Source organism: Jaculus jaculus, chromosome 3 (assembly GCF_020740685.1).
Source record: "Jaculus jaculus isolate mJacJac1 chromosome 3, mJacJac1.mat.Y.cur, whole genome shotgun sequence".
Classification (NCBI taxonomy): Eukaryota; Metazoa; Chordata; class Mammalia; order Rodentia; family Dipodidae; genus Jaculus; species Jaculus jaculus.
In genome coordinates, this window is record NC_059104.1 from 155634812 (window position 1) to 155649470 (window position 14659).

A 14659-nucleotide genomic window follows, 5' to 3' on the forward strand; every position below is an offset into this window, starting at 1 on the left:
TCTGTTTTCCATTCAACTGCTGCATTTCTGATAGGCTCATTTTCTTAACCATCTTATTTTGCTGTTATCTTATTGGCATCTTGATATTGATTTATAGCCTTAGAGAAATGACTACCAAGGGGACAAGTCTTGGTTAGACAGGCAGATGGTCAGTCAAAGTGGCATCAGTGAGCAAGGCAGCCTGTCCATCTCTCTCATGCTGTGGTGCTATGAACCTGTCTCCTGGATCTACCACTCAAAAACTAGGCTCTAGAAAAGACATTTCACCTCTTGAGCCTCCAAAGCATAAGAACCAGAATCTTTCATTCAAAGAGTTTCAGTAAGCATGAAACTGAGGGTGTCTAGCTGTCCAGCTCCATGAGTCGTCAGTTTCCATCCTCCTAGTCATAGGGTCACCTCAGTTCAAGTCTGCTCACCGTGCAGATCTGGTTCCATGACTTCATTCTTGAAGAAAGTCGCTGACATGGAATTATTTGACTTTGGAAATCTTGCTCAATACAGTAAATCATTACTACATCCTAGAGGCACAAAGCCCTCCAAATTTCCATTTTATTCTTGTTTTCCAATTTATTTTTATTGACAAGTTCCATTATTATAGATAATAATTATAAATAATTCCCCCCTCCCCACACTTTCCCCTTTGCAACTCCGCTCTCCATCATTTCCCCTCTCCCTCACAATCAGTCTTTCCTTTATTTTGATGTCATCATCTTTGCCTCCTATTATGATGGTCTTGTGTAGGTAGTGTCAGTCGCTGTGAGGTCATGGATATCCAGGCTATTTTGTGTCTGGAGGAGCACATTGTAAGGAGTTCTACACATCCTTTGGCTCTTGTATTCTTCTGCCACCTCTTCTGCAATAGACCCTGAGAGCTGGAAGGTTTGGTGGAGATATTTCAATGTTGAGCACTCCTCTATCACTTCTTCTCAATACTCTGGTGCTTTCTGAGTCATCCCAAGATCACTGTCATCTGAAAAGTGAAGCTTCTCTGACCAAAAGTAAGAGTAGCATTAATATATGGGTATGAACATTAAGAGGAGTGCTTACCGGGCAGTTTGGTGAACATAGTATATACATTTAGTCAGATAAAATTCTATTTGAGTGGGACTTGTGTAAGTTTTCTTTAGAATTTAAAAATAGTTTGTGGGCTGGAGAGATGGCTTAGCAGTTAAGCGCTTGCCTGTGAAGCCTAAGGACCCCAGTTCGAGGCTCGGTTCCCCAGGTCCCAAGTTAGCCAGATGCACAAGGGGGCGCACACGTCTGGAGTTCATTTGCAGTGGCTGGAAGCCCTGGCACGCCCATTCTCTCTCTCTCCCTCCATCTGTCTTTCTCTCTATGTCTGTCACTCTCAAATAAATTTAAAAAAAATAGTTTGTGCATTTTAGCAATGTCTCACATCATAGTGTGGTTCTGTCATGTCATTGCATTTATATTTTTCATATAAGTGTAGTTTTTACTTGTCCTGGAGCATGTGGAATCATCAGTACTTAATTATTCAGGAAAGGAATGATGAATTACTGTAGTAAACATTATGTATCCCATCACACATGGCTCTCAATATGAAGCAAGTATATGATCACATTGTTTACTTACACTTAGAAATAAACATATAACTGAGGAAATAGAGCTTCATACATGCCCACCAGCTTGCTGGCTGCATTCTCTCATTCTCTGTCATCACGACAGCACACTTATATGGCAGAAGCTGCCAGAGAGCGTGACCCACCCTCTGCTGAGTTAATGTGACACAGCCAAGATAGTAAACTAATAATGTTGCTTTTCTCTTATTTATCCGTGTGCCCTTTAGCATGCAATCAAAAGAAAGGGCATGACTTGATGAACAAACATTGAGAATAAACACTAATCTGTCACTGACCTTGCTTTCTAAAACAATAACTCAAAAGCAAAGCACAATGAATACACTGAACTGCCTAATAACAAGAATAATTAGGATTAGCATAAGTTAAGCAAAACCTACTTGTATGGAAGACACTATTCCATGAATTTTGCATATCATCATGTTGTGGAATCAAGCTCCTCAACCCAGAGTTTATGATTCAGTAGGTTTGAGGTTGGGCCAGACAGTTAGTATTTCCAGTAAGCTCCCATGAGAGGCTCAAGCTGATGGCTTAGGAATCACTTCTAAGGTTGAATTGGGAACCATGAACTTGAACACATGTCAAAATGGTGATATCTGTTTTCAGACTGAGAAAATGGAAGCTGAGAGAAGTTATAAGCTTTGTGTAAGATCATTACAAACTCAAGCTCAATATCAGTACAATGTCACATCTTTACCACAGTAGCATTTTTCAAAAAGATATATCAAGTGGATAATTTTCCTTCCTTCTTGTTTATTCCAGATTAGAACATTTTTCTTACAGTCATTAAACTCAAAGGTGTTACCTGCCTACCTGAAGATAAGATGATCATATTGCTGTTAAGAGAGGCTTACTGTTGGTTGGAATTTTCAGTGAATTTTCCACTCTGCCAATCTATTGAGTTCCACAGTAGTCACTGTTCATCTGTTCCTTCTGCTTAGGGACAAAACCTCTTAACTCACTGCAATTAGTGTGAAGCTTCAGGCTAGTTGTCCACCCTTTTGCATTTAGGACCAGTTGGATCAATGCCAAATGGAGGAGCATGGTTAACTAATAGGGAATGTGCAAAGGCCTGGGGATTTGGCCAGGATCTCTGTGCAGTTATCATGTAGCAGTTCTATGAAAACAAAAGCAGAAGCAAGTAAACAAGTGAATCTTGTTCAATCTTAGGTGGCATGAGCGGAACAAAGAAGGTAACATAACAGAATAATACCCATATGGATATATACCTTCTACTGTTGCCTAAACAGTGAGCCCCAAACATGCTCACATCCTATTCTCCAGAAACTGGAGGGTAGGCTACCTTAAATTCCAAAAGGAACAGTATAGATGATTATTTTCAGGATATTGAGATGGGAAGAGGACCATGATCTATCCCAATGGGCTCAATGTAAAGAGGATCCTTACAGGAGGGTCCAGGAGTGTCAGTCATAGGAAGCTTTGAAGATGTTTCTTTGATGGATTTGACTATGGAATGGAAAAGAACGAATGATGAGCAGCCTTTAGAAGCTGCAAAAGGAGAGGCTACAGTTCATCCCCATGAGCCACAGAAGGCATACGGCACTGCCGGTGCCATGATGCTACTCCAGTGAGAGCAATGCCACCCTTGTAACTGAGGAGGTAAAAGGAAAGCCTCATGAGAACTCCTCTTGCTTCGCAAAGCACTAAATGACACAGTACCACACCAAACATCTTAACTTCCCCCTGTGATCGGTCCTGCCCTTTTTACCATAGAACCCAGCAACATCATGGTCAGAATATGTAAAGAGGAGGACCACACCATGTCTTTTGGTGTGAATCCAGCCACAAAAGACAGTATCTTCTAGCTAGGGCAAGTGTAGAATGATAGTGAACAAAGGTCATGAAAATGAGAGAAGCTTCAGTGCAGAGGGAACCATGGGTCATCTCCACCCATTGGGTACAGAAGATTGTGCAACCCATTGCTGGGGTTGGACCAAGATAAAATTTATTCCTCCACGTCCAGAGCTAGTGCCTCCAAGGAAAGCAAAATGAGAATCAAATGTTTTAGCACCAAAAGACTAGTAAGCAATGTTCCTTTTCATTGATTAACTAATGAAAATGTAAGAAAAAAATGATTTCAACATTCTCTCACAAGACAAATCTAACATTAAAGTTGGTTTTAATCAAAGCATCTTCGAAATGTCTGATGGATGGCACTTGAGAAAAATTGAGCAAATTGACTTCGATGAAGAACTTACAAAGGTACATTTGCAGAATGCTAATGTCAATTGGCACCAAGCAGATGCGGCCTTTTGATGTCTTCCCCATCTTTTTTCACCTTCAAACTCCAAATCCCTGCATCAAAGCACATGTTATCTAATTTCCCCTTGGACATTTCCAGAGGCTTTCATTTAATTTTATTCACTGTGCAGACAGAGCTTTGTGACTATATCTCCTGGGAGAAGAATGCCAGACACAGAGGGAACTTGGGCAGAAAGGAGCAGACAGCCTTTAAACTCCAGGGCATTTCTGACCATGTGTAGTGATTCTACTGGAGAACCAGACCTCATGTGTTACCTGTTACAATCCCTCCTGTCCTCCTTGACTTCCTTGCTTCTCCCCACCCCCAAGTTTCTAGCAGTCAGCAGACCAAGTCTCTTTCCTGGCCACTAGGTGGCAAGCTAGCTCTCTGGGCAGCTCCTATGGAAGAGTAGGAAGAGTATTTCTGTTCAAGATGCACACAGCAGCATGTTGCAGTGATGGACTGACATGTAAACATGTACAGAGAGTTTATTATACATCGATAGACAATTTTTTACACAAATTATGACAAGGATAGGCATACTACTTCCCGGATATGATCAACTCAAGATGATTGATAGGTTCATAATCATTCCAGATTTAATCTGTTTTGTTTTGTTTGTTTGTTTTTTGTATCACATTCCCATACCTATAAAAATGATGTTTCATTTAACATCTGTTAAAATATCAACATTGTTTCTTAGAAGATCAACACTAGACTTAAGTAACATATATCTTAGTCTTAAATATCAACATGGAATCTGACCTTAATATTCTTCTACTTTCATTTTTAATACCAGAAATTCCTGTCAGACTCAATGTATCATGCCTCGTGTATTGGTCTTTCAGAATGAAACTACTACTTAATATACTCAATTTATTGGTATATCATGTATGATGTATACTATGTAATGTATTCATTGTGCCACTTTAGGGAGGGAGGATGGCAAGATCTTTTGAAAAAGCAGATGGATTGCACTATCCATAAAAATTAATGTGCAGCATTTTATACCCAAATGCTCAAACAAGTTTTGAAAAAAAAAATGACTGGAGTCTGCTAGTGGAAGTTACATGAGAAAAAAGATGGGAAATGCAGCTTGACAGACCCTGCCACTATTACTGAATTTTAAAAGAATCAAGCTTCAATGCACTACAGCCAAAAGTTGAAGCAGGCAGAACTACAGGAAGGAAGGTGGAATGTTCTGGAATATGGAAAGGTCACAGTGACAATGCTGGTGCAGATTAGGTTACCTAAATTTCATTGAGTGTCTACATTGTGGGAAGCAATACTGTCAGCAGTTCATGCGCATTCACTAAGTCATCAAAACTCCCCCATGTGATATGTAACATTTAGTATATACAATTGATGAACTAGGAACTTCAAACTAGGAGATGCCCAATAAAGACTCTGCAGGAATTAATGAAAGATCAGGCTGGAGAATGACATTTTGGAAACTAATATAGCTGTGACTTGATTTTAATTGTGTCAAACCAAGTGATAATCTACTACCACATCTTTATTAACATCTTCTTTTATTCTTTTGTGTTTTTTTTTCCTGTACTATGATCCTGCTAAGGCTCATAGGTCATCTGAATTGGTCAGGAAAGCAAAAATAGACAAGGTCATTTAAGTTTCATTGAAAACAGAACTGACCTGAACAAAACTGATAGAAATATTCTGCTTTCTGAGGGCGAGTATATATTAGGTATATGGTTTCATTTTTGCCATTTACAATTTACTGGGTTTTTTTTTTCTTTTAAAAAATGTTTCTGGCATTCTTCTCTTAAAATATGAGCTTAAGCCAGGTGTGGTAACACATGCCTTTAATCCCAGCACTTGGGAGGCAGAGGTACTGTAAACAAACTCCAGATGCCTGCACCACCTTGCGCATCTGGCTTATGTAGGTCCTGTAGAATCAAACCTGGGTCTTTTGTCTTTACTGGCAAGCACCTTAACTCCTAAGCCATCTCTCCAGCCTCTCTCTCTCTCTTTCTCCCTCTCTCTCTCTCTCTCTCTCTCTCTTGTAATTCACAAAATACCCTGGCTTGAACCCAAATATGAAACTTTTATTATAAATCATATTTATATTGGACTTTCTTGATCTCCTGACATAAAACTCATCAGGTGGTACTGTATTGTTGATGTGTTTAAATTTGTTTTTAAATTCTTTGGTACAGCAACACCATACTTTTAAATACCAGTTATATGAGAAGTTGAGTCAAGAGTAAAGTAAGAGTCCCAAAGTTCAAGACCAGACTAGACAACATAGTGACACATGTCAAAAAATAAGACTTTCACATTAATTTTGTGCATATTTATTAGATACAATACCATTCACATATGCAAAGTATGATGATAAATCTGAGGTGACTAACATTGGTTCACATGTTTTTCCTCATGCTGAGTGATAAGCTTCTCTTTGCCATTGGCTTGTTGCTATCACCAACTAGCAAATGGCTGTTTTAATACACATATGTATACAGAGACCAGCAATGATTTGTTTCTTTAGACTCACTGTAAAAACCTAGCTCCTCCCCTAATGTCAAATCTACACTCAATAAGAGAACATTTTTACAAAAGGGTAAGTCGACCTTTCAATTGTTGCTTATCCCTGCCTGATAATGCACAATTAAAACATATTTATATCTGTCACTCGACATGTAGAAAGTAAATGCAGGGCTAGAGAGATGGCTTAGCAGGTAAGGTGCTTGCCTGTGAAGCCTAAGGACCCATGTTTGATCTCTCTCCAAATCCCACCTAAGCTAGATGCACAAAGGTGAGGCAAGCACAAGATCACACATGCCTACTAGCTGGCACAAGCATCTGGTGTGTAATTTCAGGGGCTGAGGTCCTGGCATGCCAATTCTCTCTCTCTCTCTCTCTCTCTCTCTCTCTCTCTCTCTCTCTCTCTCTCTGTCTTTCTCTCATGCTCACGCATGCCCTCTGATCTCTTTTAAAAAGAAAGGAAATTAAATGTCAAGAAGATTTAGACCTAATGGGTTAGGATGTTATATGTTATGAAGATGTATTTAGGGTGTTTTACTTTGTAGGGAAACAAGCTTTGAACTGCTTAGTTAAATGGTTTGGTTTTGTAATAATTGAACTATCTTCATAGAGACATAGGAGACTATGTCTGAATGATTTTGATGAATTTCATCTAAAATCCTCCCTTTCTATAATGAGCTGAATTTCCTGAATGCTATGCTTACCGTGAATTTTAATTTATTTTTGATACTAGTGGTCCCCTTTGTCACTATTTGATTTCCTTTTTTTTTTTTTTTCAAATTTATCAGTTATTTAATTAGGTCCTTAGTAAGAAATTTAGAGTACCAATTTGTGAGGATAAACTCCTTTTGTTAGAGCAAAAACCAACCGCAGGTAACCCTGGAGCTGAGAACCAGCTTTGATCTTTGGCAAAATTTGTGATTCCACAGCTTTCTGATCCACTTCGTGTTGCTCTGTAATCTCGTACTTCTCCTTCTCTGTGTCAAAGATCTTGCCTTCCTGATGCCTGGGCTTCCGCAGTTTCTTCTTCTTGAAGTAAGCATCAGTGAGGTGTTAAAGAATTTTAACTTTGTTGATACCAATTGTTGTGGAGATGGCAATGACAAACTTTTGGTGTGTTCTACGCAGAGATTGAGAGAAAGAGGTCCAGTCACAAGTAATAAGCCACTTTCCAGCTGCTTCAGGGAAACCACTCTCTTGCCTCTATGGTGTCCTGGGACATCAGGATGGCCCCGGGAGTGATGATGGTGCACAGCTTTCTCACATGCTGACTGAAGGTTTCTTGCCATGGCTCAACAGCTTCCATGGCGCGTCTTCAGTAGGATAATACCTAGGCATTTAACGAAGCTTAGCCACCTGGGTGCCTCCATTCTTGTCACCATTGACTGGTTTTGTGACCATAGCAAAAACCTTTTCCCTCTTTTCCTTTTTTTTAAAAATTTTTAATTTTTTTATTAATTAGTTTTGTACTCATTGAATACAGTCAATTTTGTACCATCATTAGGCTCATCCATTACCTAACCCCTCCTCTTGGCCCCTCCTTGTTGAGGTATATGGGTCATGCATTCTGGAGTTAGCCCATAGTTATGGGTAGGATAAATGTCTGCATATCATGACCCTACATGTGGCTCTGATATTCTTTCTGACCCCTCTTCTGCAAAATGTCCCTGAGCCATGTTCGGTTCATTTTTGGTCTGCTTCAGTAATGAGGTGCTGGGAGTCAGTCCCCAGACAGTCAGTGTGTCTAGTGCCGGAAGGTGCTACATGGGCGACTGGGGGAAATGACCAATATTTGTCCAAGCAACTCAGGTCTAACCTACTTAGCAGCAAATAACCTGTCGGGATGCTCACACAAGTGCAATAGTGGCACACGGCCATGGTGGGAAACCAGCTGCTCTTGATTTGGCTAACGGGACCCATAGCTGGAGCTGGGAAACAAGTCAGAACCATATCCAAATGTAAGCCCACTCTCTAGTACCAAGCTACCATCAATCATGGGCTACAAGAGGGCCTACACCTATTAAATTCTCTATAAAAAAAAAAAGTAAGAGTTATCTCATTTGTCTGGTGCTAACTTACTCTGTGTTGGCGAATCTGCTTCTCTTTTTCAGATAGATGCAGATCCTAAGGAGAGAGCCACCCAGTCATCATTGGCTCTCTTTTTCTTTTCAACCTTGGATTTGGCTGTTGAGTACGTCCTCTTGTACAGAGCCTTTCTGGAACGCACTGCTGGTTGGGAGTACCTGCCAAGTGCTCTCACCAGGCCTGGCTTCTGCTGCAGTGGGGCATACCCTTCTTTGGCTTTGTAACCTTAGGGTCAACCTTTTTAGCCCTGCCTGCAGCATCAGCCTTCTTGACCGAAGGTTACTTCTCCTTAGTGTCTGCCTTCTCGGCCTTTGCACCCACCATCTTGTAAGATGGGAAAAAGCTCACTACTTGATTTCATTAAAATACCCTTCATTAGTTGATGGGTGATATGGTAAAGTTGGCATGTTTTAATTTCTTTTTCCTTTTCTGATAGTAGCATAAGAATATTACTTTTGTTTGAATTAGTCCTGCTTGGAAGTGGCCTGGGTGCAACACATCCAGGGAATGCTCATCATATTCTTTCAGAAAAATAAATTTTCATGGGAGTGAATAACCCTGCTTCTCCCTCAGGCTACATCCTTTTGGTATAGATAGAAGAAATAAAGGGAAAATAGACAATCTGAATTTCTTTTGGCTAGAATAGACTCTCTATATTTCCTCAGTCTTGTCCACCATTTTCTCTCTCTCTTTTTCTTTTTTTTTTGCCATGCCTCCCAAGCCACTCCCCACCCCTACCATTAAGGCGTCTTCATAGTTGTCATTGAGAGCTATATCTGAGATCTGGTACAAAAACGAGGAAATAGATATTCATCAAGCTCCATCAAAAGTTCAGGTATAGAAATCTACAAAATATTATTTATTTTGGAAAACATTGCAACCCAACATTTATAGCTAAGGAAACTGAGGCTCAGAGAAATGGAACAAGTTTTCTAATATTGTATTGTAATATTCTTAGAGGATAACTGAGATAGTGACTGTTCCTCATATTTTTTGCACTGTGCCTCATCTTCTTCATTACTCCTTTACTAAAAATTGTGTTACTATGGGCCTGAAAAGAGAAATTCAAGTATAGTTATACTTTCAGTGACCTACTAAGGAAGGTCACCCTGGTGGTAGAAAGACAAAGAAGTCAGAGTGCTCCAAAGAGCAGACACAAACATAGGTGGGGGCCACTTGAAACTGCCTCGTGTCTTCAAACCAAGGTCATCCATGATTCTTGGCTTCATTGTATTATGCCATTTTTGGAGAATTCAACCATCATTACACATTGCACTCTCAGTTCTCATGTAATACCTTTCCTTGCTTTCTAGCTGTGGGTCTATAAATGACAACTAGATAGTTCTAATTATTTCATACCTACAGTTACCTCAGCTTTCTACCACTCAAAACTTATTCTCCCTCTTTTAGTTTCAGTCAAGCTCTTCTGTATTTTCCCCATATATTCCCCCCCCCTCAGTTTTTCCAAGGTAGGTCACACTGTATCCCAAGCAAACCTGGAATTCTCTCTATAATTCCAGGCTGGTCTCAAACCCAGTGATCCCCCTACCTCTGTCTCCCAAGGGCTGGAATTAGAGGCTTGTGCCCAAAAACCTAGACCATATTTCTTTAACCTATCATATCTTTGTGTTTTTTTATTCTCAAAATTAACCTTGCTTGAATTTCCCTTATCCTCAAATTAACCAACATTCAACCAGAAAATGTTACTGACCATATAGTCAATTATTTTACAACTACTATAATAGCTGTTTAACCTCTATGTGTGAATTTACATTGGTGAGTAGAAACTCTAATGACCCTATCCTTGTTCCCCAGCACTTCTGGCAAGTGGTCACTGAGAATGAGCTATATGACTGGAAATGTGCTTGGCTATATGAATCAAGTAATGAACAAAACAAAATCTCAAGTCTCACAGAACTTCAACCAGGCCAGCAATAACGACAAACTATTAGCCACTATGATGAAAAATTAAGCGTTGTTAAATTGAAGAATGAGTATTTTAGGAATGATTTTAGATATTTTTATAAAAAGTGTACTGGATAATCTCTTTGAATAAGATGAAGAGAAAGATGTTTGATGTGATAAGTATAACATAAGATGGTCTCAGAGACTGAAGGTAAGTCGTCCATGCAGAAAGAAGCACAAAATGTGTGAGATAGGAACCAGATTGTCATATTTAGGGGATTAAAATATCTCCATTGTGTTTGGGATGAAATATGTTGAGTAAATAATGGTATGTAGTCCAATGTTTTGTGAGCAGACTTCTTGAATACAGATTTTATATTTTGCCCTGAAGGGAACAATAAGTTTCAGAATGCATAAGATGGTACATGAGATTAATATATTACAGTCTTCTGGTATTTATAGATAGAATGGATGTACATTATACCAGGTGGTTGGGAATGGCCAGTAAAATTATGGGACTTACTGATAAATTGAATGTCATATATGCAGGGGAAAATGGTGAAAAGAGTCTTAAGATTTTCCCCAAAAACTGGGAAGATTAAAGCAATGTAACTTAGTTTTAGAGAGAAGAGGAAAATCAAAACTTAAGTTTGGATGTATTATTATGTATTACATAATCAAAGGGGAAACACAGAGTGAAAATCCAAACAAAAAAGTGCAGATAGGGGTTCTATCTTCATTCGCTGATGATAGAGATGAATGATAGAAACTATGGTATTGAGGTATAAAGGTAAAGAAAGCAGATCACAAAAATGTAGGGCTGGGGAGATTGCTCAGAGGTCATAGGTGCTTGCTTGCAAAGCCTACAGGGCCAGGTTCAAATACTCCGTACCCAAGTAGAGCCAGATACACAACATGGTGCATCTGTAGTTTGTCTGTAGTGGCAGACCCTAGCTCGCTCGCTCTCTCTCTCTCTCTCTCTCTCTCTCTCTCTCTCAAAAATAAATGAATAAAATATTTTTAAACATAATAGCTAAGGAATTTTTTTTTAATTTTAAGGTGAAACATCTAAGTGGATAAGAATATGAAGTTTATAGAAAAACTCGTGGGAACATTAAAGTATTTGGAATATGTCCAGTTTGAGAGAACAAGACCATAAACAAAGTCTAACAACTATAAATCAAACTTCTGACTGCTAGTGTAACATGAAAATCCCTTTAGACCAAGACTATCATGGATGCCATGAGATCCAAAGTAAAATAAGGGCTTTGTAATGAATGTATTATCAATATTTCAAATATTCCAGTTATACAAATGTTTACATAAATAGTTAAAGAGTCCTCACTGGTGATGCAACCCAGTTGGGCGATGAGACAGTGAAAAACACTGACAAATTCCAACTCTGTGAAGAAAGTCCTTGTCTGCCAAGGCACATGCAGAAGTGGAGATGAGTATACATTCACTCACCTATCATTCATTGATGCTGGCAGGACAACATCAAATAAACATTTGAATTGTTTTATTTATTTATTGGCAAACAGAGGTATAGAGGGAAGAAACGGGCCTGCCATGGCCTCTTGCCACTGCATGCACCATTTTGTACATCTGGCTTGACATGGATACTGGGGAATTGGACCAAGATCTAATATACAGGATTTCAATATGTAGGTGGAATTATCATAGTCAAAGTGTCCTGGTTGGTACCAAGAACACTAAAAGCCCATGAAAACGTCTTCCATGCTTCTATTTTGTGACAGGCTTCTAAGCATAGCCCATTCATTTGCTTAGGCAGGTCTCATGTTCCTAAACTCACAATTCTGTTTAAAACAGCTCCGATTTCTAAACTTGGGACTATAGTAGCAGGCAGTCTCTTTGATGCTTGGCAGCCCTGCCAAAGGCTTATCACTCCTACTCCAGGACTGTACTGCCAAGAGCCAACAGACTAGAGCTGAGAAGCCTGGGATGAATAGGCCCCCTAGGGGGCAGCAAAGATTTGGAGGAGGGGAGAGGAATATTAGAGGTTGGGAGTTGGAGAGGTTTCCTGAGGCCCTTCACAAATGGAGACACATGGGGGCAGTAAACACACTTATAGAGAATGAAACAGAAGTTAACCCTCATTCAGGAATATAAGGAGAAGGTCTAAGTTGGAGACAAGGCATCAAAAAGAAGTGGGCTGAAAGAGAGACTAGGTGATCAGATACTAAAGGAAAGAGCTGCCCTCTGTCCAGTGGAACTTATTACCAAAGCAATAACAATAAATAGATACTATTTGCGAGGACCATTATACACAACATGTTGTGGCGTGGTTAGTTGAAATTTTAAGACTTTCAGGGTTGGGTATATAAATTTAGTATCAGAGCACTTAGTATCTTCAAGGGCCTGTGCTCAATCCTAGTTCTGAAAGAAACATAAATACAATACAGTCCTTTCCCCAAATAACTTTTCCCCTCTCCTTATAGTAGAGCTGGGTGTAAACAAATAATGTCAGTAAAGAAGTGCACAGACCTTTGGTGCTTGGAAGGGGTATAAAAAGTGAACAACAGCAAAAAAATAAATAAATAAAAAATTTTAAAATGATGTATGTAAGAAGGAACCAGAAAGATGTCAAAGATAAGGAGATGTATGGATCCTGGTGGTGGTAGGGGTGTTTATTTAGTTGTTTTCTTTCCCTTCTGATTTCCTATTTCTTCTTGAAACTATCCATCATTTGTTTTATTCAATCACTCAGGAATTTTTCAGGTTGAAACCTAAGAGGATCCTAGTGATGTTGCAGACACTAGGATTTGTGTGAAGTATCTGACTTCATGAAAATTACAATACTGTTTTATTTGTGGTGAGCATGTCAGTCAGGTGCACCACAGTAATCCTACCCAGTGCTTTCCTCCAACGCTTTGTGATCTTCCTACATGTGATGAACAAAACTAAGATCTTCCAGTCTACTAGGTCGTGTGAGGAATAAAAATAATAGAAAGAGAACATCATATCTTTTTCCTCCATTTAACTCTTCATATTACATATGCCGTTAACAAATGATCATGTGCAACATGCATCTCATGATGACATAAGTTTTGTTTACATCAAAATCTTCCCATTTTAGTGCCAGAGAACTGGCTTAACAGTTAAGGTGCTAGCCTTTGAAGCCTAAGACCCAGGTTTGATTCTCCAGGTCCCACGTAAACCAGATTCACATAGTGGGCATGCACCTCAAGTTCATTTGCAGTGGTTAGATGCCCTGGCACGTCCATGCTCTCTCTCTCTCTCTCTCTCTCTCTCTCTCTCTCTCTCTCTCTTTCTCTCTCTCTTTGTCTCTAATAAATAAATAAAATAAATTTTAAAAAAGGGCTTACTGCACTCATCCATGATATACTCTTGCATTTCTGGATCATGATGCCACTATTTACTAGTTCAGTACCTGCCACATAACTAAAAATATTTAAGAAATAGCTGGGCATGGCGACACACACCTTTAATCCCAGCACTCAGGAGGCAGAGGATCACTGTGATTTCGAGGCCAACCTGAGACTACATAGTGAGCTCCAGGTCAGCCTGGGCTCCAGTGAGACCCTAACTCAAAAAAAAAAAAAAAAAAAAAAAAAAAGGAAATCTAGTGTTTGAGTGTTTTGCATTATGAAACTTAAACCATCTATTGTGATATATATTCCACATATAGTGACAGCTGTGTGCTTGGAAGGGGCAAAATAAGCAAGTTTGTCTATTAGTACTGTGTGTTATTGTAATGAGCCTTAAGATATTATCCTAAAACCAGAAGAAATATAATTTCAGTGAGTAAAATGATTCTTAAAATAATTACAGGGAATAGAAGACAGTGTAAAGCCAATCCCTGGTTCCCAGCTCGGGCAGATAGCCCCTCTTTTGAGTGCTATGGGCTGAAGACGATTCCTCTTCAGCTAGTCTAAGAACACAGCTTGATGGGCCCAGAGCCAGCCAAGGACATTTCCTTCTCCTTGGCCTTCATTCTCAGGCTTGGGCTTGTAACCACCATCAGTCTCTTTTATGTACCCTTATGTCAGCTTTTTTGTCGAAATCAAGTGTTTTTGAAGAATGTGAAAGAGGTAAGAGGATATCAATGATCTCAAAGCAAGCCGGAAAGCTTGAAAAACCAAAAAAGAAAAAAGAAAGAAAAGAAAATGAAAATCTGAAAGAAATGGAAACTTCTTTGCAAAATTTAGAAATCCTTTTTGTTTCTAAGTTGCCCTAAGACAAAATAATTTTGAAAAGAAAGACAATTTTATATGTGGAGGTAGGACTCAAGGGATTAATGGTGAAGAAATAGGATGAGCAC

At 39.3% G+C, this 14659-nt stretch overlaps 1 protein-coding gene and 1 pseudogene across 4 annotated transcripts in view; one reads left to right on the forward strand and one right to left on the reverse strand.

The window, feature by feature from the left end:
• Nucleotides 1–14659, forward strand: part of Grm5 (glutamate metabotropic receptor 5) — a 513149-nt gene that overhangs the window by 471357 nt on the left and 27133 nt on the right. The gene's annotated exons all lie outside the window — the stretch shown is intronic.
• LOC105943991 lies at nt 7183–8775 on the reverse strand (annotated as a pseudogene).